Consider the following 27,941-nt stretch of genomic DNA (forward strand, 5'->3'; position numbering starts at 1 on the left):
GTAAACCAGCATCTGCAGTTCCTTCCCACACAATGAGTTTCATGTAGTCCAGGGCTGGAACCATGAGCGGAGCTTGCAACGGTCGCATCATTGCTGTAGTGACCTCTGGGAAACGTGTTGGCACTTGAGGAACATTCCCACCAAAAATGCAGGGAAGGAGGGGTGAGCATTTGAACTGCCAAGGCAAAGCAGGCAGTGGATCAAGTGCTTGATCAACTGTTTATGCCTCAAGTAAAGAAGGTAAATTATCCACCAACAAGTAACATTATATGTCAGGTATTTATTACAGTATTTAATTAGTAAGGGTTGATTAATAAGGGTGTGCGGGTTTATGGGGAGAAGGCATGAGAATGAGGTTGAGAGGAAAGATCAGCCATAATTGAATGGCAGAATAGACATGATGGGCCGAATGACCTTTTTCTGCTCATAGAACCTATGAACTTATGAACGTATAAGTGCCGGTAACTGGGACTGATATAGATAGGTACTTAATGGTCATGGACATGGTTGGTTGAAGGGCCTGAATGACTCTATGACCCTTTGTGCTTCATTGTGGCTGGGTATCACCTCACACCCCTTCCCACAGTCCAGTGCAATGAATTGGAATTATGAATTCCCCTCCTGAGAGTGGCCTCAAGCCATCGCAAATCAAGGAGCCAATAATTATTTTTATTGCTCAATATCCATTTTTTTTTTTAAAGGCTGAAATTTGCAGGGAGCTCCTGTGAATGATTTAACGTGGATCCAGCCATTGAACAGGGAAGCTGGAAGGTATTGTACGATATTGATGTGACAAGACTGACCCCTTAATTATATTCTCATTCCCAAATTCCCAAACTCCATCTTCACTTCACACTGCCCCGCCAAGGCCACCAGCATAATCAAGAGTGAGGCTCACCTCAGCCACTCCCTCTTCTCACCTCTCCCATCAAGCAAGACATACAGAAGTTTGAAAACGCATACCTCCAGATTCAGGGACAGTTTCTTCCCAGCTGCTGAACTACCCTCACACCAGCTAGAGAGCGATCCTGACCTCCCATTAACCTCATGGGAGACCTTTGAACTATCTTTAATTGGACTTTATTGGACTAAATCTTGCACTAAACATTACACCCTTTATCCTGTATCTGTACACTGTGGACAACTAAACTGTAATCATGTACAGTCATTTTCACTGACTGGATAGCACACAATTAAAAGCATTTCAACGTACCTCGGCACACATGACAATAATAATTTTGTGGAGCTCACAGTCCCTTGGGAGGATGCTGTGCAGGAAGCCTTTGAAAGAAAGAAACTACGATATACAGAGCTTGCAACGGAGGCAGAACAGCGGGGTTGGAGAGCTAAGATCTGCCCGGTAGAAGTTGGATGTCGAGGATTCGTGGCAACATCTACCTTGAGACCAAAGATTATAGAGGAGCAAGATAGACCACTCCTTCGAAATCCAATGGACTGACGTGTAGTACGGATCGGAACGTCACGGAACGTCACTTCCGCCATTTTAGGAATAAGACCCCGATCTCCGTTATGCCTCTCGCAGTTTAATCCACGTCAGTCCATTGAATTTTGCAGCTTATCTTGTTCTCTTAGCCTTCCATGTTAGACTATTATTATCTTTGTTTATAATAAATAAGGTGCTCCTTTAAAAAAAAAATTAAAAAGGGAAACTGCATATAAAATGAGCAACAATGCTCAATGAAAGGTTTCTGGACCATATTCATTCTATGATCTTTTGTTTAATCAGTGTTGTTGGGGAACGGTATGTGTGTGTTTCTGTGTGTGAGTGGCAAGATAGAGATAATATTTCAAAGTTCCTCATAGATCAGAAGCAACTGTGATTTACCAAGACATGGCCGTCCACCTAAACTGACAGGCCGGGCAAGGAGAGCATTGATCAGAGAAGCAGCCAAGAGGCCCATGGTAACTCTGGAGGAGCTGCAGAGATCCACAGCTCAGGTGGGAGAATCTGTCCACAGGACAACTATTAGTCATGCACTCCACAAATCGGGCCTTTATGGAAGAGTGGCAAGAAGAAAGCCATTGTTGAAAAAAAGCCATAAGAAGTCCCGTTTGCAGTTTGCCACAAGCCATGTGGGGGGGACAGCAAACATGTGGAGGAAGGTGCTCTGGTCAGATGAGACCAAAATTGAAGTTTTTGGCCTAAATGCAAAACGCTATGTGTGGCGGAAAACTTACACTGCACATCACCCTGAACACACCATCCCCACTGTGAAACATGATGGTGGCAGCATCATGCTGTGGGGATGCTTTTCTTCAGCAGGGACAGGGAAGCTGGTCAGAGTTGATGGGAAGATGGATGGAGCCAAATACAGGGCAATCTTGGAAGAAAACCTGTTAGAGTCTGCAAAAGACTTGAGACTGGGGCGGAGGTTCACCTTCCAGCAGGACAACGACCCTAAACATACAGCCAGAGCTACAATGGAATGGTTTAGATCAAAGCATATTCATGTGTTAGAATGGCCCAGTCAAAGTCCAGACCTAAATCCAATTGAGAATCTCTGGCAAGACTTGAAAATTGCTGTTCACAGACGCTCTCCATCCAATCCGACTGAGCTTGAGCTATTTTGCAAAGAAGATTGGGCAAAAATTTCAGTCTCTAGATGTGCAAAGCTGGTAGAGACATACCCCAAAAGACTTGCAGCTGTAATTGCAGCGAAAGGTGGTTCTACAAAGTATTGACTCAGGGGGGCTGAATACTTTTGCACGCCACACTTTTCAGTTTTTTATTTGTAAAAAAATGTGAAAACCATGTATCATTTTCCTTCCACTTCACAATTATGCACCACTTTGTGTTGGTCTATCACATAAAATCCCAATAAAATACATTTACGTTTGTGGTTGTAACATGACAAAATGTGGAAAAGTTCAAGGGGTATGAAAACTTTTGCAAGCCACTGTATGTGTGTGTGTATATATATATATATGTGTGTGTGTATATATATATATATATATATATATATATATATATATATGTATTTATGATGCATATATATGTGTGTGATATATGTGTATATAAATGTATAACACACACATATGTATGTTTCTCTAGTTTCTTTCTTGTGATCTCCTAATTTTGTTGAACTTTTTTTCATTCATTCAACCTCTCTCTGAAATCCTAATATTGTGAATAAAATATAAATGAACACATTCCAAGATATTTTTTAATTCTATATTAGTGTAAAGAAATATAGTGTATACATACCTACATTGATGCAGAAGTGCGAGCATTAGACATGAAAACTGTGCATTGCTACCATAGTTTAGTTTTTAATTTAACATATATTTGAGGGAAATGAGTTACCCTATTTCCCGGCAATGAAGACGCACCACCATTTGAGTTGCTAAATTTTGAAAAAAGGATGGTGGGACAGGATCGAGGGTTTTGTTTAGTCCAGGGGTCCGCAGCCTTTTTTGCATAGGGGCCAGGACCCTCCAGGACTAGCTGCGGTTCCCAGGTCACCTGCGAGCCCAGGGGTTCCGCTGTCCGTGCCCGGCAGCCGCTCGCAGCCACCCAAGCTCTGAGTGAGTTTTAAAATGTGAATATCTCATAACTAAACATTTGTGGGTTAGCAGTATATTACATCAATCCACTCAATTTTAAATCATTCTACAACAAAATTCATAAACAAGGATAACACTTTTTATTTCAGTCATTTATGATAAGATTTACATAATTTATTGTTTTATGTGTGAGATATACAGGGTGTTCAGAACAAAGACGGCAGTTCTTTGACAAGTTCTCCGTAGTTCCCTATAGGAGATCTTATCAACGAGTATTCTGGACCCACTGTCAACATCTGAAATTACAGTAAAATATCATATAGAATTAACTTATAAGAACAAATCTGATTATAACTACATAACTGCAGAATGGATGATATGTCACTTAAATGCAATTGTTTTCAGGGGTGGGGAGAGACATGTATATTGAAGATGCATTTTTCCTCTAGTAGGTCAATTTATGCCTACTGAATAAATTCTGTATTCATGCCTACTATATTCTGTTGTGCTGAAGCAAAGCAAGAATTTCATTGTCCTATCTGGGACACATGACAATAAACTCTCTTGACTTGATTTAACTTAAATGTAGAAGAGCTTACAATACCATGCATGCCTTACGACAAGAACAAAACCAAAAATGTACAGCAGTGTAAAAATTGATACCCTTATTATTGTTTAAGAAGGAACTGCAGATGCTGGAAAACCGAAGGTAGACAAAAATGCTGGAGAAATTCTTATGGAGCTGGAGCATTTTTGTCTACCTTTATTATTGTGCTAAGTCTAGATCTATAAAAGAAGACTTTCTAATAACTTGCTCATGTACCAAAAAATGTCTTATATAATATAATACATTGTCAGGATCATAAGAATAGAATTATATATGTTACAGTCATCATACATTGGAAAGGAAATTCAGGCTTTAATGTGTGCTTCTCGTGCCATGTCATTGTTCACTATAACTCTATTTATCATGTATTTTAAACACCACTGATCGTGTACATTGTGTATATTTAATAGCATTTATCATGTATTTTAAACACTATTAATCCGTGTACATTGTGTATATTTAACACCATTTATCCTGTATTTTTAACACTATTTCAAACCTGCTTAAACACAAGCCGATTCGGGATCTCCGCTGCTTGGAGGTCCTGAATCAGCCGCCTCCTACTGGAGACCGGGGCTTCATGATGTCATAGGCCGCGGGCCGGTTGTCGGTGCTTTCTCCGGCGAGGGATCCCAGACTCCGCGAGGGAAAGTGCACGCTGCCCCCGCGACTAGAAGCTCCACACGCTTCAGAGTGTTATAGTCCGCGGGGCCAGAGATCAGAGCAATTCTGCTGGCGCCCCCGGCTCCGCGATCTGAGCTATAGGAAGAGATCGGCCTCCAGACAGAAAGTTCTAATTTTTTTCTTACCTTTCGTCTTTAGTGGGGAACCTGAAGAAAGACTGCTATAAAGTGCTTGAATCGCTTACATTGGCGATTCGAGCACTATAGCAGAACGGCTCGCTACGCGTGTAGATGTGGGCGCCATGACAGAAGCCCATTCAAAAAAAAAAACCCTAATATCTATGATTCCCAAAATGGCGCGCAACAAATTACCCATGAGCCCATAACCGTACTACAGCTTTTTCGTTGAGTGGTTTATCTTGCTCCTCTATAATCTTTGCTTGAGACTGATGAAGGACCTGGGGATCAGCGGACAAGCCCGACGCCAGGCCATCAAAGAAGCAGCACGGGTGGCAGAGCGGAGTAGCCAGTGGCTCTGGCTGAAGAGGAAAGACCCCATTTGGTCTCCCAAATAACCGACTAGACAGATGCAGAGGGGGGTGGTTCTGGGACGCCAGAATGCACCGCTGAGCCTACTGGAGAAGTCACGGGTTCAATCAGCGAAACGTCGATGAAAGTAGGTGCCCACTTGATAACCCCAATGACACTTCTGCCTAGCCTTTCTCAACATCGGAGGAGCATAGGTGAGTGCAGAAGGCTTCCATCACCATCGGGAGTAAATTGACATTTGGCACTGGACCTTTAACATCTAGTCCTGTGTATTTGTAAACTGATGTTGTGTTCCTGCCGTTGTTAGTTTCTCCCAAACAGCTTCACTTTTTGTCAGGGATGGCAAGACATGCAGAAGATAATAATCAATGTAATTATAGGGTGATTTCACGAAAGGTCACTGGAGCGTAGATCCGCACCCACGTGACCGAAAATTTTAACTGGAGTACATGCGTCACTTCCGGTACATGTTAGTGAATGGGAAAACACGCACTTTCACACCCGTTAAAAACATCGAAAACGGCCCGTTTTTGAGCTGTAATTAACTGTACCAGTCGGGGTGACCGTGAGGCACAGCTACCTAAATTTACAGTCCAAAAAAAAGATAGAAACTAAGGTAAATTCAAGAGGGAGCTGAAGGTGTAAATACAGCGGAAGTGCTAGCGGACATTTTTCGTGGAGATTTAAAGATCGAAAATATCGGGAATTATCGCGTTTGCTCGCTGCATTTCATCAAAAGTAAGGCATTATTGACTTTTTATCTTTATTCATTTGTTATATGAAAAGTATTAAAAGTTAAAAATCCGTCAGTAAAATTGCAAAATCGCCCATGGTTCTCAGGTGGGTTTTAACATGCAAAATGAAAACGCTTCTGAAGCTCCATTTACCATTTAAATAATCGTAAACTATCAATGCGTTTTGAAATAAATTGATAAATGGGATAATTGTCAGCTGTTAGTTGGACAAAAGCAGGACATTTTATTATTTGCCAAAATATATTTCTCAATGTTTCTTGTTTAAAGCCTGCACAATCACCCAAACTACTTATTTATTTATTTATCATCTAATAACAGACAAGCCTGCAGCATGGAATGATGTCAACAATCCTGCTTGGGCACCCACTGTGAGCAGGATAGACAATGTGCACAAGAACGCCATCAACTTGCAGAGCTATAGATGCTTGAGCTGCAACCAAATCTGCTTTAATACTCTCTTCTTGTTGCACGTGCATGGCGTTCCCATTCCTTAGCTTGCATCTCAGTAAAATTTATTTCAAAACGCATTGATAGTTTACGATTATTTAAATGGTAAATAGAGCTTCAGAAGCGTTTTCATTTTGCATGTTAAAACCCACCCGAGAACCATGGGCGATTTTGCAATTTTACTGACGGATTTTTAACTTTTAATACTTTTCATATAACAAATGAATAAAGATAAAAAGTCAATAATGCCTTACTTTTGATGAAATGCAGCGAGCAAACGCGATAATTCTCGATATTTTCGATCTTTAAATCTCCACGGCAAATGTCCGCTAGCACTTCCGCTGTTTTGACACCTTCAGCTCCCTCTTGAATTTACCTTAGTTTCTATCTTTTTTTTGGACTGTAAATTTAGGTAGCTGTTCCTCACGGTCACCCCGACTGGTACAGTTAATTGCAGCTCAAAAACGGGCCGTTTTCGATGTTTTTAACGGGTGTGAAAGTGCGTGTTTTCCCATTCACTAACATGTACCGGAAGTGACGCATGTACTCCAGTTAAAATTTTCGGTCACGTGGGTGCGGATCTACGCTCCAGTGACCTTTCGTGAAATCACCCTATTGGTGGAGCTGATGCCAGGCAAATGTGAATCATGCATAGAAGTACCCAGGACAATTTCATAACGGTTGCTGATCGAATCTGAATCTTTATCTTGATCTAATGTGTGGGAAACGGATATCATGAGTAATTTGCACATTTATAAACACACGCATGAATGGAATCAGTGGAGAGAGAAAACGATCAATGAACAAAGTGCTCAGTTCCTGAATACTGCTTGAGACAAAATGACAGGAGTAACCTTTGAAAATTGATACGATAAAATGTAATTCTCCCCAGTCCTAAAACGATTTTATATCTTCTCCTATGAAAATACATTAAAGTTGCCCTCTTACTTATCCAAGGTGAGCTAGCGAATTCAATTCAAAATTGCCTTGGAGGAAGGAGCCAATTAGTAAATATGGAGGGTTGCTTTTCAGATTGGAGGCCTGTGAGCAATGGAGTCCCGCAAGGCTCGTTGAGGGCCCACTGTTGTTTGTTATCTTCATTAATGGTTTGGATGATAATCTAGATAATATTAAATTGATGGTATAATGCATAGCGAGGAAGGAAGTCATAAGTCATCCGGAAGTGGTAGTGCATGTCGGCACAAACGATATCGGAAAGAAGGGGATGAATATTCTGCAGCGTGACTTTAGCGAGCTCGGAAAAATGCTGAAAAGCAGGACCTCCAGGGTTGTTATCTCCGGTTTGCTTCCAGTTCCTCGTGCTGGCGAGAGCAGGAACAGGGAGATACGGGACCTGAACGTGTGGCTGAGGAACTGGTGTACGGGGCAGGGATTTAGATTCTTAGATCACTGGGATCTGTTTTGGGGTAAGGGGGAACTGTACAAAAGGGACGGATTGCATCTTAACAGGTGTGGGACCAGCATTCTGGCAGGCAGGTTTGCCACTGCTACACGGGTGGTTTTAAACTGAATAAGGGGGGTGGGGTGTCGAATGGGCTAGTGGAGGATGGAGTTAAAGGGAAAGGTTTTCTTAAATGTGTGAGCGTAGAGACAGAGGGTGTAAAATGAGGGTAGAAGCAATAGGTAGCAAGGTGAAAAGTAAAAGTGGCAGGCCGGAAAATCCAGGGCAAAAATCAAAAAGGGCCACTTTTCAACATAATTGTATAAGGGGTAAGAGTGTTGTAAAAACAAGCCTGAAGGCTTTGTGTCTCAATGCAAGGAGCATTCGTAATAAGGTGGATGAGTTGAATGTGCAGATAGCTATTAATGACTATGATATAGTTGGGATCACGGAGACATGGCTCCAGGGTGACCAAGGCTGGGAGCTGAACATCCAGGGATATTCAATATTCAGGAGGGATAGAGAGAAAGGAAAAGGAGGTGGGGTAGCGTTGCTGATTAGAGAGGAGATTAACGCAATGGAAAGGAAGGACATTAGTTTGCAGGATGTGGAAGCGGTATGGGTAGAGCTGCGAAACACTAAGGGGCAGAAAACGCTGGTGGGTGTTGTGTACAGGCCACCTAACAGTAGTAGTGAAGTTGGAGATGGTATCAAGCAGGAAATTAGAAATGCGTGCGACAAAGGCAAAACCGTGATAATGGGTGACTTCAATCTACATATAGATTGGGTGAATCAAATTGGCAGGGGTGCTGAGGAAGAGGATTTTTTGGAATGTATGCGGGATAGTTATCTAAATCAACATGTAGAGGAACCAACGAGAGAGCAGGCTATTTTAGACTGGGTATTGAGTAATGAGGAAGGGTTAGTTAGCAGTCTTGTTGTACGTGCCCCCTTGGGCAAGAGTGACCATAATATGGTTGAGTTCTTCATTAGGATGGAGAGTGACATTGTTAATTCAGAAACAATGGTTCTGAACTTAAAGAAAGGTAACTTTGAGGGTATGAGACGTGAATTGGCCAAGATTGACTGGCAATTAATTTTAAAAGGGTTGACGGTGGATATGCAATGGAAGACATTTAAAGACTGCATGGATGAACTACAAAAATTGTTCATCCCAGTTTGGCAAAAGAATAAATCAGGGAAGGTAGTGCATCCGTGGATAACAAGGGAAATCAGGGATAGTATCAAAGCGAAGGATGATGCGTACAAATTAGCCAGAAAAAGCAGCATACCGGAGGACTGGGAGAAATTCAGAGACCAGCAGAGGAGGACAAAGGGCTTAATTAGGAAAGGAAAAATAGATTATGAAAGAAAACTGGCAGGGAACATAAAAACTGACTGCAAAAGTTTTTATAGATACGTGAAAAGAAAGAGATTAGTTAAAACAAATGTAGGTCCCTTGCAGTCAGAAACAGGTGAGTTGATCATGGGGAACAAGGATATGGCGGACCAATTGAATAACTACTTTGGTTCCGTCTTCACTAAGGAAGACATAAATAATCTGCCGGAAATAGCAGGGGACCGCGGGTCAAAGGAGTTGGAGGAATTGAGTGAAATCCAGGTTAGCCGGGAAGTGGTGTTGGGTAAATTAAATGGATTAAAGGCCGATAAATCCCCAGGGCCAGATAGGCTGCATCCCAGAGTACTTAAGGAAGTAGCTCCAGAAATAGTGGATGCATTAGTAATAATCTTTCAAAACCCTTTAGATTCTGGAGTAGTTCCTGAGGATTGGCGGGTAGCAAACGTAACCCCTCTTTTTAAGAAGGGAGGGAGAGAGAAAACGGGGAATTACAGACCAGTTAGTCTAACATCGGTAGTGGGGAAACTGCTAGAGTCAGTTATTAAAGATGGGATAGCAGCACATTTGGAAAGTGGTGAAATCATTGGACAAAGTCAGCATGGATTTACAAAAGGTAAATCATGTCTGACGAATCTTATAGAATTTTTCGAGGATGTAACTAGTAGCGTGGATAGGGGAGAACCAGTGGATGTGGTGTATCTGGACTTCCAGAAGGCTTTCGACAAGGTCCCACATAAGAGATTAGTTTACAAACTTAAAGCACACGGCATTGGGGGTTCAGTATTGATGTGGATAGAGAACTGGCTGGCAAACAGGAAGCAAAGAGTAGGAGTAAACGGGTCCTTTTCACAATGGCAGGCAGTGACTAGTGGGGTACCGCAAGGCTCAGTGCTGGGACCCCAGCTATTTACAATATATATTAATGATCTGGATGAGGGAATTGAAGGCAATATCTCCAAGTTTACGGATGACACTAAGCTGGGGGGCAGTGTTAGCTGTGAGGAGGATGCTAGGAGACTGCAAGGTGACTTGGATAGGCTGGGTGAGTGGGCAAATGTTTGGCAGATGCAGTATAATGTGGATAAATGTGAGGTTATCCATTTTGGTGGCAAAAACAGGAAAGCAGACTATTATCTAAATGGTGGCCGACTAGGAAAAGGGGAGATGCAGCGAGACCTGGGTGTCATGGTACACCAGTCATTGAAAGTGGGCATGCAGGTGCAGCAGGCAGTGAAGAAAGCGAATGGTATGTTAGCTTTCATAGCAAAAGGATTTGAGTATAGGAGCAGGGAGGTTCTACTGCAGTTGTACAGGGTCTTGGTGAGACCACACCTGGAGTATTGCGTACAGTTTTGGTCTCCAAATCTGAGGAAGGACATTATTGCCATAGAGGGAGTGCAGAGAAGGTTCACCAGACTGATTCCTGGGATGTCAGGACTGTCTTATGAAGAAAGACTGGATAGACTTGGTTTATACTCTCTAGAATTTAGGAGATTGAGAGGGGATCTTATAGAAACTTACAAAATTCTTAAGGGGTTGGACAGGCTAGATGCAGGAAGATTGCTCCCGATGTTGGGGAAGTCCAGGACAAGGGGTCACAGCTTAAGGATAAGGGGGAAATCTTTTAAAACCGAGATGAGAAGAAATTTTTTCACACAGAGAGTGGTGAATCTCTGGAACTCCCTGCCACAGAGGGTAGTCGAGGCCAGTTCATTGGCTATATTTAAGAGGGAGTTAGATGTGGCCCTTGTGGCTAAGGGGATCAGAGGGTATGGAGAGAAGGCAGGTACGGGATACTGAGTTGGATGATCAGCCATGATCATATTGAATGGCGGTGCAGGCTCGAAGGGCCGAATGGCCTACTCCTGCACCTAATTTCTATGTTTCTATGTTTCTATGTTTCTAACAAGATCCAGATCATTTGGGAAGATGGACCAAGGAATGGCAAATGGAATTTAGTTCTGACAAGTATAAGATGTTGCACCTTGTTATGCCAAACCAGGGCAGGACTTATAAAGATTCAGATCAGATTCAGATTCAGATTCAGATTCAGATTCAATCTTTATTGTCATTGTGCAATGTACAGTACAGAGACAATGAAATGCAGTTAGCATCTCACCCAGAAGAGCGAACATAGAATGATGAACAGCAGAATATATATATGTACATACATTAGTGCAATTTTTCTGGGGGAGGGAGTGTCCGGGGTGGGGGTGACTGGCAATCACCAAGGTGCAGAGTTAAGTTGTGTAACAGCTGCAGTGAAGAAGCTGTTCCTGAACCTGCTGGTCCAGCAACGGAGAGACCTGTAGCGCTTCCCGGATGGTAGGAGGGTAAACAATCTGTGGTTGGGGTGAGAGCAGTCCTTGACGATGATGCGCGCCCTTCACAGACATCACTTGCTCTGGACAGACTCAATGGAGGGGAGTGAGGAACTGGTGATGCGTTGGGCAGTTTTCACCACCCTCTGCAGTGCTTTCCGGTCGGAGACAGAGCAGTTGCCATACCATACTGTGATACAGTTGGTAAGGATGCTCTCGATGGTGCAGCGGTAGAAGTTCACCAGAATCTGAGGAGTGATGGACAGATGTACAAGTGTTGGAGCGTGTTGTACTATAGAGAGATCCAGGAGTAGTTTAGTTTACTTTAGAGATACAGTATGGAAACAGGCCCTTCGGCCGACCGTGCCCACACTGACCAGCTCGTTCACACCAGCTGTGTGTTATCTCTCTTTCGCATCCACTCCCTACACTCTGGGGCCAATTATGTTGCATGTCTTTGGGGTGTGGAAGGAAACGAAAACCCAGAGGAAACCTACACAGTCAGAGTGAATGTCCAAATTCTACACAGACCCGAGTTAAGGATCAAACCTGAGACTCTGGTGCTGAGAGGCAGTGGCTCTACCAGTTGCACCAAGGAGTACAGATGCATGGTTCCCTGAAGGTGGCTATTCAGGTGGACAGGGTGGTGAAGAAGGCGTTTGGCATGCTTGCTTTCATTCAGTGTATGAGTACCAAATTTGGACATTATGATACAGCTGTACAAGTCATTGGTGAGACCAGCTATAGCAAAGATGTCATTAATTTGAAAAAAATGCAGAAGAGGTTCTCCAGGAAGTACCGGGACTTGCAGGGTGGAATTATAGGGAAAGGCTGGTGACGTTGGGAGTTTTTTCTTTGCAGTATAGGCGGCTGTGGAGTGATCTCACTGAAGTATACAAAATCATGAGGGGCATAGACAAAGTGCATGCTCACAGCCTTTATCCCAGAGTAAAAGATTCTAAAATTAGAGAGCATCGTTTTAAGGTGAGAGGGGAGAGATGTAAGTGAGACCTTAGGGATAACTTTTTCACTCAGAGGGTAATCTATATCAGGAATGAGCTGCTTGGGGAAGCTATAGAAGCAAATACAACTATAATTCTAAAATTCCTTATAGACAGATACATGGACAGGAAGGGGCAAACAAATGTGACAAGCTCAGAATCCCAACATGGTTGGCACCAGGCAGTTGGGCCGAAAGGCCGGTTTCCATGGCCTTCAGCTTTAAGACACTATCAGAATTATGGAAGGAATTAAATGAATGTTGAAATATTGAAACATCCATGCCCAGATTTCTGGATTAATGGCAAGAATTCTAGCTACTAATCCAGTAATTTAACCTCCCCTCTCCTCCCCCATCACCCCACTATTCTCCCCTCCATCCTCCACTAAAACTCAGCTAACTAGTTCCAGAGTTCACAACTCTGTATCCCTTCTGGGCTCACACTTGTGTCTCGCCAACACTCACCTAATCTGGGAATCTCCTTGCCTGAGATCATCTGTTGCCAGTTGGCAATCATCCTATTTGTCCTGTTTTTTCTTCATTTCCAATTTTCTTCCCCACTCTCCTTACTATAACCAGTCCGAAGAAGAGTCCCAACCTGAAAAGCATCCTATCTATTCTCTCCAGAAATGCTAAGGAAGGAACTGCAGATCCTGGTTTAAACCGAAGATAGACTGAAGAAGGGTCTCGACTCAAAACGTTATCCATTCCTTCTCTCCAGAAATGCTGCCTGACCCCCAGTCTGAAGAAGGGTCTCGACCCGAAATGTTGTCTTCTCCTTTTCTCCATAGATACTGCCTCACCTGCTGAGTTTCTCCAGCATTTTTTTGTCTATTTTCGCTGATTTCCTTTAGTATCTTGTCTATCTTTGATATAAACCAGCATCTGCAGTTCCTTTTTAATAGAATGTAACTAATATGCTGATCTATACTCTATCAAATAATCACATTTAAATTCCCCAGCTGCAGAGGCACGATTGTATTTTCATGACCAGATCTGCAGTCCAAGTTATTTTATTCTTCTCCAGTGACATGACCACTAATGTAACGCACCCCATTATTATGCAAATAATCACCCACAACTAACAAGTGGTTTACTTTTATATAAACAAACAGATCATATACAGTTTCCACAAGTAAGCAAAAGGGCCATCAAATAGAGAAAACGTCAGTTCTTGGACTTCTAATCAGGTCACTGCTGCCAGAATGTGGATGTTTTTTGCACACTCGAGCCATTTCAGGTTTCCTGTTGGTGACCACTAACTGCTAAAGATCAAACTGTTTCTCATGCTGTTTTAATTGGAATTCAAAGGTATAACTTGGGCCACCTTTAAAAATTGCAGTTTTGTGATTTTCCATTTGAAATGGGGACAAAAATTAATATTCGCTGCCCTGGATTAACTGCACCAACTTGGCAAAGCCTTGCAGACCCACCGAATGAGCTCCTCCTACACAAGGATGAGAGAAGCAGATGCCATTCTGGCTCGGAAACATTCATTGTTCCATTGTTACCCATTCAAAACTCCAGAATTTTCTTCTTCAGAGTAATGAAGGAGAACCTTCTCCAAACAGATGGAAGGTTTGGAGGTGGATATTTACCACCATTTTCTCAGGGCAGTCCACAGAGGACAATAGTTGCTGTAGCTGACAATAATGTCTTCACTTCGGTAGTGAATAAATAACAAGTAGCTGCGTGTCTGAGGACACTGAGACGGACACGCTCTCTATACTACTCGAGGTAAAGATGATGAAATTGTTAAACTAAATGGATTGATGTGGCCACCAATTAAATTAGCTGCTTTGGCAAGTACGTTATCAAAAGAAATGTGAAATAAGGAAAGTATATCGAGCTCGCCATTAGGTAGAGCTCACACTGGGTTCACCCAACACATTTATCATGGAGGGAACCCATGGCAGGTGGAGATTCTAAGAGGAATTAGAATTAGAATCACTGGTCATAGTCACAGAAAACCAGAATAGTTGCAACCAGAGCATGGCACTAAATAGTTAAGAAAACTGTTGAGATTTGCTGCAAATAGGAATGGACACTGATATGATCCTCAGACAGATGGGCAAGAGCAGCCTGGCAGTGGGGAGTGTTGGACCTTATTAATGATAACAGATTGACTGCATTGCCCGCACTGTTTATCCTGAAGAGATGGTGACATTCACAGCAAGCATCTGACAAAAGCTGCATTTAGTTTTAATGGGATATCAGAGCCATCTGACACACAGCTCTTGGGCAGCCTGCAGCAACCCCCAGAGTAGGCTTGCCAGATTTGCCAAGGCTGAAGAAACTGTCCTATTAATAGGCTTTACAGTGATCAGTCTTGGCAACTCTTTTAAGTTTTCTCTGGGGTTGCTGTCAAATGGAGGTGAGCCAGGGATTAGAAGCTGGTGGCCCAAATGCCGATCCCAAAACCAACTTATGAATGGTTGCGTCTTTAGGGATCCCGCTGCTTTTTGTTTCTATTTACTCAACATTTGGAACTTGCTTTGTTCTTCGATCGGCTTATCCTCAGGTATGGCCTTGTTGTGTTTGGTATATTTGCCAGTTCTGGCATTCTTCCAGCCTGCAATTAAAACTCATCTGAGTTCTCTTCTAATGAACGGTTAAACACTGTCAGATGAACATTAACCCATTCCAGAGTCTCCACAAAAATAATGACACATATTCACAAAGCACACTGTGAGATGGATTAATGGGTTTTATATGAATAATGTTCATTTGACAAAGAACTCCATTATTGTGCTCTGCTTGAGCTGATGCACAGATGTTCCTTGATACTTTGGTCTTCTCTCCTCTTGGCTCTCCATTCTTCAACTCAGATGTGTCTTTCTGGCCTGAAAAATCCATTCAGATTCCTAAGTGAAGCCTATAAACTCTCTAGTTGAATATATTGTTTTAATTGACTGGCTTCCTTCAACTTTGCCATATTTCCACAGAGCTTTTCCCATCTCCCATCAAAACCTCAGCAGGAACGCTGGGAATCTGGTCTGAATTGGATGCATGAAACTGGATGGGTGGAACATTTTCAGGCCATATTTAAATGGGTTGCACATTAAACCAGCTGGTAGCCCTGCAACAGCCCAGGTTTGATCTGACCTCTGGTGGGAGTTTGCATATTTTCCAATAACTGCGTGGATTTTCACTTGGCTTCCTCCCACATTCCAAAATGTGTAGGTTAGTGTGTTGAAAGGCTGCTGTAAAAGACTCCTTGTGTAGATGGGTGGTCGGAGGATCAGGGAGGAATTAAAATGCATGAGAGAAAACAGGTTACCGGGATCTGTGTGGGAATGGGGTTGGAGGGAAAACACTCAGAGCCAGCATGCAGTCAATAGGCTGAATGGCCTCCTTCCACCATTGACTAAAAAAAGAATGTGAGAAGTGTGGGTAAAGCTCAATGACTTCCATTAATGCAACAACTCTAATAAAGTGAATGTTTTGCAAGTTTCGTTTCAGATTAACAAGTTACCACTGAGCCACGTTAAGGATACTTTGGAGCAGGATAACAGCGGGATTAGAATTTGGACTCATTCTGATCCAGCCATGTCCTGGATTACAAATGTGGGAATTTTAAACAGAATCTTCATCATCAGTCTCAGAAAAGGCAGCTCTCGGATAAATCAGGGATTCATGGCACATTTGTTAAGACAATTGTCATTCCTCACCTATGTAATTTCCATTTCCATTAACTAATATAGCTCCCGGATCGATGGCTCTCAAATTATTTTTTTTGCTGAAACTCAAGAACAACTTCCGATTGTTTATGAATTTATATTGTCCCCCCCCCCCCCCCCCCCCCCATGGAGCTTTAGGTTTTTAACTTCAACTGTAATTAATATTATCAAGATCTTGTAATCTGTTAGTAACCACAAACTAATCTTAGCTCAGTTGTCTTAGTGACTGCACTCACTAAGGTCCTAAACGAGATACATCTAAACAGTGATGCATCAAAAGCTTCAGTTTTGGTACTGCTAGATCTCAGTGCTGCTTTTGATACGGTGGACCACAACATACTGCTTGACAGACTGGAGAAGTGGGTGGGACTCTCTGGTTCTGTGCTGGACTGGTTCAAAACTTACTTGAAAGATCGGGATTATTTTGTTTCCCTTGGTAATTTTGAATCAGAACATACAAAACTCACATGCGGGGTTCCTCAGGGCTCCATTCTTGGACCCATTTTGTTCAACATCTATATGCTCCCCCTAGCTCAGATCATAGAGCATTTTAACATATCCTACCACACTTATGCCGATGACACACAACTATATATCGCAGTGTCACCACATGACCATAGTCCCCTACACTCACTGAGCCAGTGTGTCAAACATATCAATGAGTGGATGAACCAGAACTTCCTCCAGCTCAATACAAATAAGACAGAAATTATTGTCTTTGGTCCCAAAAAATCAAGGCTAGAGGTGAGTGCTCAACTCGACTCAATTGCACTGAAAACCACAGACAAAGCCAGAAATCTTGGTGTAGTTATGGACTCGGATTTGAATTTTAACAGCCATATAAAGACCATTACCAGGTCTGCCTATTACCATCTAAAAAATATAGCAAGAATCAAGGGATTTCTATCCAAAGACGACTGAAAAACTTGTTCATGCATATATTTTTAGTAGGTTAGATTATTGTAATGGCATCTTTACAGGTCTCAATAAAAAATCAATTAAACAACTGCAGCTTATCCAAAATGCCGCTGCCAGAGTCTTGACCAACACCAAGAAAATGGACCACAATACACCTGTCCTTAAATCTTTGCACTGGCTCCCTGTGTGTAAGAGGATAGATTTTAAAATTCTGTTACTGACCTACAAGGCACTGAATGGTCTTGGTCCAAAATACATCTCTGACCTACTTGTTGTATATGAGGCGCCTAGACTCCTCAGGTCTTCAGGGACAAGTTTACTCTGTGTTCCCAGGGTCAGAACTAAAAAGGCTGAAGCTGCATTCGGTTTTTATGCTCCACACCTGTGGAACAAGCTCCCTGAACACCTGAGGTGTGCACAAACTGTAAGCGCATTTAAATCAGGCCTAAAAACACTGTTGTTTACTATAGCTTTTCCATAACCTGACATGCAGGTAATCTTAACCGTCTAATTTTAACCCTTTTATGTGCTTTTTAAAATCGTTTTATTGTTTCATTGACGTTGTTTTATTATTCATACATTTGTCGTATTGCTTATTTTGCAATTTTTAATTATTGACTATTTTATTTTTTCTTTCCTGTAAAGCACCTTGAATTGCAGTTTGCACGAATGGTGCTATATAAATAAATTTGCCTTGCCTTGCCTTGTTAACAAATCAGAAAGCCATAGAATTAAGTATGTAGGAAAGTATTGCAGATGCTGGTTTACACAGAAGATAGACATAAAATGCTGGAGTAACTCAGCGGGACAGGCAGCATCTTTGGAGAGAAGAAATGGGTGATGTTTCGGGTTGAGCCCCTTCTTCAAATGGGACCCTTCCTCAGTCTGATGAAGGGTCTCGACCCAAAACGTCACCCATTCCTTCTCTCCAGAGATGCTGCAGGTCCCACTGATTTACTCAAGCAGTTTGTGTCTATCTTAGCCATAGAATTAAGTTTATCTCTAGATGTCTTGAATTTCTCAGCTTTAACTTGAATGATAAATCCTGCTGATCTACTCGGAGAAGGCCATTTTCTTCTGCCAATAAAGATTAGTGTTGGGAAAAAGGTGTAGGATTTACCGTGTGAGAATTTACATTTTGTTTATAGAATGATGCACATGGCTTTGTAAAGCACTTCACAATTCCTTTGTCAGTGGGATACACTGAGAATTGGCCTGATGGTGCTGAAACAACAGAAAGTACGAGTGGGAAAAGGGCAAAAAACAGGGTAGGCGATTATATGAAACAAAATGAAGATTTGTTTCCACAGTTGTCATCCTGGGAAATAGTTTTGCTGAGCAGAAATGTTGTGAATAGTCTTCAATATTAGAGTCATGGAGTCATAGAGTCACAGAAACAGGCCCTTCAGCCCAAATTCCCCATGCTGACCAAGATGCCTTGTCTATACTAGACCGATCTGCTCTGTTTGGCTCATATCCCTCTAAACCTTTCCTGTCCATGTATCTGTCCAATTGTCTTTTCAATGTTGTTATAAATCTTTCCCCTCACCATAAGCTTATGTCCTCTGGTTCTTCATTCCCCTATCTGAGTAAAAGATTCTGTGCATTCAGCCGATCTATTTCCCTCATGAATCAACCAACTAACAATGATGGTATAAGAAATCTAATGAGATATTGAGACAGAAAGGATAACCTTTGATGTTAAACTGGCAGATTACATTGCAGGCTAGTTTCAGTTCTTGTGCATGTTTGATTAATACCCCAGTTTGAACAAAATCAAATCTCTCCTTGAAACAAGTTCAATGGGACGGCGCAGTGGTGCAGCGGTTGAGTTGCTGCCTTGCAGCGCCAGAGACCCGGGTTCAATCCTGACTTTGGGTAATGTCTGTATGGAGTTTGTACGTTCCCCCAGAGACTACGTGGGTTTTCTTGGGGTGCTCTGGTTTCCTCACACATTCTAAAGATGTGCTTTCTTTTCACTCAGAGTGTGCATGGAACAAGTTTGCCGAGGAGGCAATTGAGGCAGGTACTATCACAATGTTTAAAATACAATAGGAATGGTTTAGAGGGATAAGAGCCAAAGGCATGCAGGCGGGACTAGCGTAAATGGGGAATCTAGGTCAGCATGGGCATGTTAGGCCGAAGGGCCTGTTTCCATGCTGTATGACTATGACTCTGTGACTCTAAAACATTGGGAATATAATGTTTTTAATTGCATTTTAATTCAAGTACCAGAGGTAAAAGAAATGTATCTACAGGTAATCCCAATGCAGCCCCATTTTAACAATTTAATGCTTAAACTATATATCTGTTAATTACGTAGGGAAGGAACTGCAGGTGAAGGTTTACACCAAAGATAGACACAAAATGCAGGAGTAACACAGCGGAAATAGGCAGTATCTCTGGAGAGAAGGGATGGGTGACGTTTTGGGTTGAGACCTTTCATCAGGGTCTGAAGCAGGGTCTTGACCCGAAACGTCACACATTTCTTCTCTCCATAGATGCTGCCTGTCCCACTGAATTACTCCGGCATTTTGTGTCTATCTATCTGTTAACTAATTTGCTCTTCACCTCGTGATCTGGAACCAGGTAGACTCGTCATGCACAATAACTTGTGCCTCAAACCGTAACTAATTATTATTGGCAACAGAGTATGAATTTTGGTGCCTGTTCACCTCAGTGTGTGGTTGAATAAAAGCTAGATAATCCATGAAAGCACAGCAAATAAACTGGAGTCTGTACTCTGACCTTTAAACGATGATAAAGGTCTGTTTTAGGAGACGAAATAGCTGACAATGCGAAGATAAACAAAGTGATCAGAATTGGTTTCCTGATACCATAATTTCTTCTCAACCACATTTGGCTGTCAGGAAACAACATTATTTTTATTCATTGGTGTGCTGTGGGCATCTTTGGCAAGAACATCATTTAACTTTCTCTAAACACTGTTAAGTGGTGGTGAGCTATGTTCTTGAATAACTGCAGAAGAAGGTGGTTAAGGTGGTTAAGTTTGTTCCAAGTTTTTACTGCAGCCACAAGAGAAATAAATTCCCAAGCCATTCTGGCACATGACATGAAGAGAGTTTAATGTTAGTCTGAAGGCATTTTCTTTAGCTTAACCGGGTTTAGAAGTTATGGATAAAGTTATCAAATGACAGGGCAGCACCATGTTTACGTGGTTGGTTAGTTTATTGTTGTCAAGTGTACTGAGATTGTGAAAAACGTTGTTTCGAGTGCTATCCAGGCAAATCATACTGTATACAAGTACATCAGGTCATGCAAAAGAGAAAATAAACAGAATGCAACGACTGAGAAAGTGCAGATATGAAAATGCTACAAGGCAGATTGGAAGGTTGGGAATTCATTCTCAGCATTTGAGAAGCACACGGAAGAGTCGGATAACAAAGAAACTGTTTTTGAATTTTGCAGTACGTACTTCAAGCTTTCATATCTTCAGCACAATGTGAGAGGAAGGTGAATGATTTTGGTGTGGGCGGTCCTTGATGATAGCGACTGCTTTCCTGAGGCAGCATGAAGTATAGATGGAGTCGATGAGGGGCAGGCTGGTGTGCTGGGCAGTGGTCAGCACTGCTGCCTCACAGCTCCAGAGACTGGGTTTGAGCTTATGTGATATCTGTATGGAGTTTGTACTTTCTCCCTGTGACTGTGTGGGCTTTCTGTAGGTTCCTTGCTTGCTCTTTTCTTAACTTGGACAATCCATATTTATCACTCTGCAGTTCTATTTTTAGTGATCCCGAGTCTGAAGCAATTATTTTGCGAGATTTCATCTTCCATTGCAGTGAGATTTTCTTGAGCTTGATTCTGAGTCATACAGATCTGAAACAGTCCCTCTGGCCCACTGTGTCCACACCTTCTGGGCAGCACAGTGGCACAGCAGCAGTTGCTGCTTTACAGTGCCAGGGACCTGGGTTTGATCCTGACTAAGGGTGCTGTCAGAATGGAGTTTGTAAGCTCTCCCCATGACATGCGTAGATTTTCCCACGGAGTTCGGGTTTCCTCCCACATCTAAAAACATAGATTTGTAGGCTAATTGGCTTGGTAAAATTGTAAATTGTCCCTAGTGTGTAGGATAGTGTTAGTGTGCAGGGATCGCTGGTCGGCACGGACTCGGTGAGTTTCAGGCTGACCATTGGATACACACCTAGCCTGTCTAGCCTTTCCTTTTTGGATAACAGTGCCATTCCAGGCATTTTAGTGAAACTTAGGCATGAGCATTCCCTACCAGCTATGCTCTACAAAGGGCCCGTTTCCACACAGTATCGTTAAACTAAACCTACCATCAATAGCATCAATCTTCAGTAAACCTATTTTACCTTGCATCCTGTTCATCCCTCTCCCTCGCCCAATCTCCTGCAGTGTCGTAAAGCACAGCAATTGGCCCCTTGACTTACCCCAGCCAGACTGTATCTATCATCACTAACCCCCATTGCCCACATTCTTCACTGCCTTGCCTATTGATCTTTCTGTTACGCCTCTTAAATGAAATCATTACATTTGATTCCACCACCATTGGGAGGAGAATAACAATTTTCAGGATAACCGGATGCAGGAAAAATGTTCCTGGTTGGGGGTGTGCAGAACCAGGGGTCAGTTTAAGAATAAGAGGTAGGTCATTTAGGACTGAGATGAGGAAAAAAAATTTCATCCAGAGAGTTGTGAATCTGTGGAATTCTTTTCCACAGAAGACAGTGGAGGTCAATTCACTAGATGTTTTCAAGACAGTTAGATTTAGCTTTTAGGGTAAAGGAATCGAAGGATGTTGGGGAAAAGCAGGAACGGGATACTGATTTTAGAAGATCAAGGGCTCGAAGGGCTGAATGGCCTACCCCTGCACCTATTTTTCTATGAATCTAATTTTGTAAATCTTCTTAATGGTACTTCATAGGCTCCCAAAGCAATCAACATTCTATGTGGGATCGCACGTGAGGAATAGCATTGGAATGAGATATTGGAGATCTGCCGTTGCTTGTGTGTTATTTCTTAGGAAAATAAATTAAAATCAAAAGTATTTTATTTTAGAGAAATTATGTCAATCTTTACCATTTTAGTGATCATTTAATACATAAACTCTGATAGTTGTGAATTGCTACCTTCATACAATAATGCAAATGAACAAACAGAACCCATTCAATCTTCCTCTGGCCAATCTGCCTCTATGATAGTCTTCCACCTTAGCATGAACAGACTATGTAGAAATACAAATCAGTCTTTGATAAAAGGTCAGTGATCTGAAATATCAAAAACAGATGCAAAGTGCTGGATTAACTCTATGGAACAGCAAGCATCTCGAGAACATGGATGGGTGACGTCCCATGTAGGAACACTTATACAGACTAATCTAAAATATCAACTCTGATTCACTCTCCAGATACTGATTGGCTCAGTTTAGTTTCGTTTAGAGATACAGCGCGTAAACAGGCCCTTCGGCCCACCGGGTCCATGCCGACCAGCGATCCCCGCATATTAACATTATCCTACACACATTAAGGACAATTTTTTATATATACCAAGCCAATTTATCTACATACCTGTACGTCTTTGGAGTGTGGGAAAAAAACAAAGATGTCGGAGAAAACCCACCCTGGTCAAGGGGAGAACGTACAAACTCTGGTCAGACACCACCCGTAGTCGGGATTGAACCCTGGTCTCCGGCACTGTAAGGCAGCATCACTACCGCTCCACCACCGTGCCATATATCCAGTATTTTCTGCAGAGAAACGACAGAATACTGTGTGTCTTGCGTACAGGGAGATATTACTTGGAAGAAAAATGGGAGGAAGATCAAATAGAGCATAGCTGTTAGGGACTGGTCATGCCCATTATTAGAATACCTGGAATGACACTGTTATCCAAAAACAAAAGGCTAGGCTTGTATCCAATGGTGATCAGAAGAGTGAGAGAGGATTTGATTGAATATATAAGATGCTGAGTTGGTCTTGATAGGATGGATGTGGAGCTGATGTTTCTATCTACTGGAGAATCTAGAACAAGGTCATTATTTAAAAATATGGTGGTTGTCCATTTGAAACAGAAATGGGATACATTTATTCTCTCAAAGGGTCTTGAGTATTTGGAACTCCTTTGCTCAAAGGACAGTAGAAGCACTGACTTTGATCATCTTTAAAGGCAGAGCTATTCTTCATAGAGATATTCTTAATAATTTGGGAAGGGAAAGGTGGCTGGAGGAGCACAGAAATCTGGAGATGTAGAAAAGCCAGATCAGTAATATTCTTACTGAATGATGGACCAGGTTTGAGATATCGAGTGGCATACTCCTGCTCACAACTCATAGATTCATATGAAACATCTGTTTCTGTGCTGTGTATTCTATGTAACCTAGCATTCAGCTGTTCTCAAGGAGGCATGACCAAGACATACACACACCAGGCGTAGATTATTTTCCAAATGGGGAGAGAATCCAGAAATCGGAGGTGCAAAGGGGCTTGGGAGTGCTGGTGCAGGATTCCCAAAAAGTTAATTTGCAAGTCGAATTGGTAGTAAGGAAGGCAAATATCAAGAGGACTGGAATACAAAACAAATGCTGAGGCTCTATAAGGCGCTGGTCAGGCTGCATTTGGAGTACTGTGAGTAAATTTGGACGTCTGCCTCATGGTCAACTCTGCGTGGTGTTCAGACGTGGCAGCCCTGTCCAACTCCTGCTCTCCACACCTCGAACATCTGACGGTGAAGTGCCGTCCCTTCTACCTCCCAAGAGAATTCACCTCCGTTATCCTGACCGCGGTCTACATCCCACCCCAGGCAGACGTCCGTCTGGCACTGGAGGAGCTGCACGCCGTGGTCAACAGACACCAGACGTCTTACCCCGAGGCATTTACCACCATTGCTGGGGAATTCAATAAGGCGAACCTCAAGAAATCACTCCCCAACTTCCACCAACATGTCTCCTGCTGCACCAGAGGACCTAACACCCTCGACCACTGCTACATCACCATCAAGAATGCCTATCGTTCTATCCCTCGCCCTCACTTCGGCAAGTCCGACCATACCGCGGTGCTGCTTCTTCCTGCCTACAAGCAGCAATTAAAGAGCGCACCCCCAGAAGTGAGGACAGCACAGAGCTGGTCGGGGGGGGCAGAAGAACAACTACAGGACTGTTTGGAGTCTGTAGACTGGGCAATGTTCAAGGACTCGGGCACGGACTTGAACGAATATGCCACAGTCGTTACAGACTTCATAAAGAAATGTGTGGAGGACTGCATCCCTACAAAAACCTTCCGAGTGTTTCCCAATCAGAAACCTTGGATGAACTTTGAGATCCGCACTCTTCTAAAGTCCAGACACAGGGCATTCACCTCCAATGATACAGTGGCCTACATGAAGACCAGATACGACCTTGGTAAGGCCATCAAAAAGGCCAAAAGGGACTTCTGCTCCAAGCTGGAGGATGAGACAGATGTTCGGCAGCTGTGGCAGGGCCTGAATGCAATCACCTCCTACAAGGCGAAACCACGAGGCAGCTCGAATGTCGCTGAAACATCACTCCCTGACGAGCTCAATGCGTTTTACGCACGCTTTGACAGGGAGAATACTGATGTGCCTTCCCGATTCCCCATTCGCTGTGATGGCATTTCAGTCTCAGTCACAGAGGCCGATGTCAGGAAATCCTTCAGAGGGGTGAACCCACGAAAAGCACTTGGTCCTGATGGTATACCCGGTCATGTTCTAAAAACCTGTGCGGACCAACTGGCGGGAGTTTTTACGGACATTTTCAACCTCTCACTTCTGAGGTCTGAGGTCCCGACCTGCCTTAAAAGGGCATCAATTATACCGGTGCCCAAGAAGAGTAAGGTGACGTGCCTCAATGACTATCGACCAGTGGCACTAACGCCGGTGGTGATGAAGTGCTTTGAGAGGTTGATTATGGAGCAAATCAACTCCTACCTCGACAAAAACCTGGACCCACTGCAGTTCGCGTACCGCCACAACAGATCAACGGTGGATGCGATCTCGCTGGCCCTCCACTCCGCACTGGACCACTTGGACAACAAAAACTCATATGTCAGGCTGTTATTCATTGATTACAGCTCGGCATTTAACACAATCATCCCCTCCAAATTGGTTACCAAACTCGCAGAACTGGGTCTCTGCGCATCCCTCTGCAACTGGATCCTCGACTTCCCCGTCCACAGACCACAGTCTGTTCGTATTGGGGAAATGTGTCAGCCTCGATAACAATCAGCACGGGAGCACCTCAAGGCTGCGTGCTCAGCCCCCTGCTGTACTCACTCTATACCCATGACTGCGTAGCGAACCACAGTGCGAACTCCATCATCAAGTTCGCTGATGACACCATCATCGTGGGGCGTATCACTGATGGGGATGAGTCAGAATATAGAAGAGAGATCGAGCAACTGTCCATATTGTGCCAGCGCAATAACCTGGCCCTCAACACCAGCAAAACCAAGGAACTGATTGTGGACTTTGGAAGGAGTAGGAGGGGGACCCACAGCCCCATTTATATCAATGGGTCGATGGTTGAAAGGGTCAAGAGCTTCAAATTCCTGGGCGAGCACATCTCTGAAGATCTTTCCTGGTCCGAGAACACTAATGCAATCATCAAAAAAGCACATCAGCGCCTCTACTTCCTGAGAAGATTACGGAGAGTCGGATTGTCAAGGAAGACTCTCTCTAACTTCTACAGGTGCACAGTCGAGAGCATGCTGACCGGTTGCATCGTGGCTTGGTTCGGCAATTTGAGCGCCCTGGAGAGGAAAAGACTACAAAAAGTAATAAACACTGCCCAGTCCATCATCGGCTCTGACCTTCCTTCCATCGAGGGGATTTACCGCAGTCGCTGCCTCAAAAAGGCTGGCAGTATCATCAAAGACCCACACCATCCTGGCCACGCACACATCTCCCTGCTACCTTCAGGTAGAAGGTACAGGAGCCTGAAGACTGCAACAACCAGGTTCAGGAATAGCTGCTTCCCCACAGCCATCAGGCTATTAAACCTGGCCCGGACAAAACTCTGATTATTAACAACCACTTTCTGTTATTTGCACTTTATTTGCAGTTTATTTATTCATGTGTGTATATATTTATATCATGGTATATGGACACATTTATCTGTACTGTAGTAAATGCCTTACTATTTTTCTGTGTGCTTAAGCAAAGCAAGAATTTCATTGTCCTATACAGGGACACATGACAATAAACTCACTTGAACTTGAACATATCTGAGGTAGGATGTGCTGGCTTTGGAGAGGGTCCAGAGGCGTTTTACAAGAATGATTCCAGGAATGAGTGGGTTAGCATATGATGAGCGTTTGACAGCGCTGGGCTTCTACTCGCTGGAGTTTAGAAAGTTGAGGGGAGAACCTCATTGAAACTTACAGAAAAATGAAAGGCATAGAGTGGATGTGGAAAGGATGTTTCCACTGATGGGAGGGTCCAGGACCAGAGGTCATAGCTTCAAAAGGGCGCTCTTTCAGAAAGGAGGTGAGGAGGAACTTCTTTAGTCAGAGGGTAGTTAATCTGTGGAACTCATTGCCACAGAGGGCTGTGGAGGCCAAGTCAGTGGATATTTTTAAGGCAGAGATAGACAAATTCTTGATTAGAACGGATGTCAAGGGTTATGGGGAGAAGGCAGGAAAAAGGAATGAGGCAGAGATCAGCCTTGAATGGCGGAGTAGACTCGAAGGGCCGAATGGCCTAATTCTCCTCCTCTCACTTGTCAACTTCCTTCAGACTTGGCTCTGTCTGTAGACAAATATCTGTGTTTGTCACTCTGCTCCATTGCACATGGAGACTACTGGAGAGGTCTGATCATATTACAAGTCTCCTTCATTAAACTGGGAAATCTGCCATGCCATTACTGACCTGACCAGTCCTGGCACAGGATCGGAATTCATTACATTTCAATATAGATCCTTGATCGGCTGATTCGCAGATAAAGAGGTTGTTCGTTATCTTTAATTGCTTTATTTTTAATAAATTTGATCATTTTTTGGCTTTTAGTATTTTAAATTAATCATCTTAATTTTTACTTGATATGTTGAATTTTTGTTGCAGCAATTTAAAAGATATTTATGAATCATTAAAGGCAGAGCCTCCCAGTTCTGTGGGAAACAACACTGTAGCGTCACCCTTGCTTCCTGTCAAACACTGTTCTTGGTGTAATACCTTCTGACGCATACTCATTGCTGAGATCTCACCTGCCCTCGCCTCATAACACAGAGGGTGGAGAGTATCTGTATTCTCAGCTGTCTGTTTCCAGCTCAGATTAAGTGAGGGCAACTGGCAGCTAGGAGCAGTGAGCCTGGGTAATGGGACTGCCCCTCATGTCATCTTTCAAGCTTTGATCAAGATGGCCAAACTCAGCTGGATCTTGTCCATTGTTTTATCAAAATATGTCCATCAGGGAATGGAGAACAAGTCGCTTCAAACTTCTACACACTGCCACAAGAAAGGAAAATAAATCCTACATTAAACAAATAAACAGATCATTGTTTTGCTAAAGTTCTTTATAAAATCAAATCACATGGTGTTGGAACAAGAGTCCCTTAGTTAACATTTTTGGTGATAGGTATTTGGATGAGTAGACAATATGTGGGCAGCAGCATAATACAAAGACTAATTACATGGACCTTAGCAGTCGGAGACACATAATTCAGGGTTATAGCGGGTTTAACTAAAAACAAGGTAAATCTGCCAGAACAAGGAACTGCAGATGCTGGAGCTACTCCAGTAGATGGTGGGTACCTTCAGTGGAT

Source organism: Amblyraja radiata, chromosome 1 (genome assembly GCF_010909765.2).
Source record: "Amblyraja radiata isolate CabotCenter1 chromosome 1, sAmbRad1.1.pri, whole genome shotgun sequence".
In the NCBI taxonomy this organism is placed as follows: Eukaryota; Metazoa; Chordata; class Chondrichthyes; order Rajiformes; family Rajidae; genus Amblyraja; species Amblyraja radiata.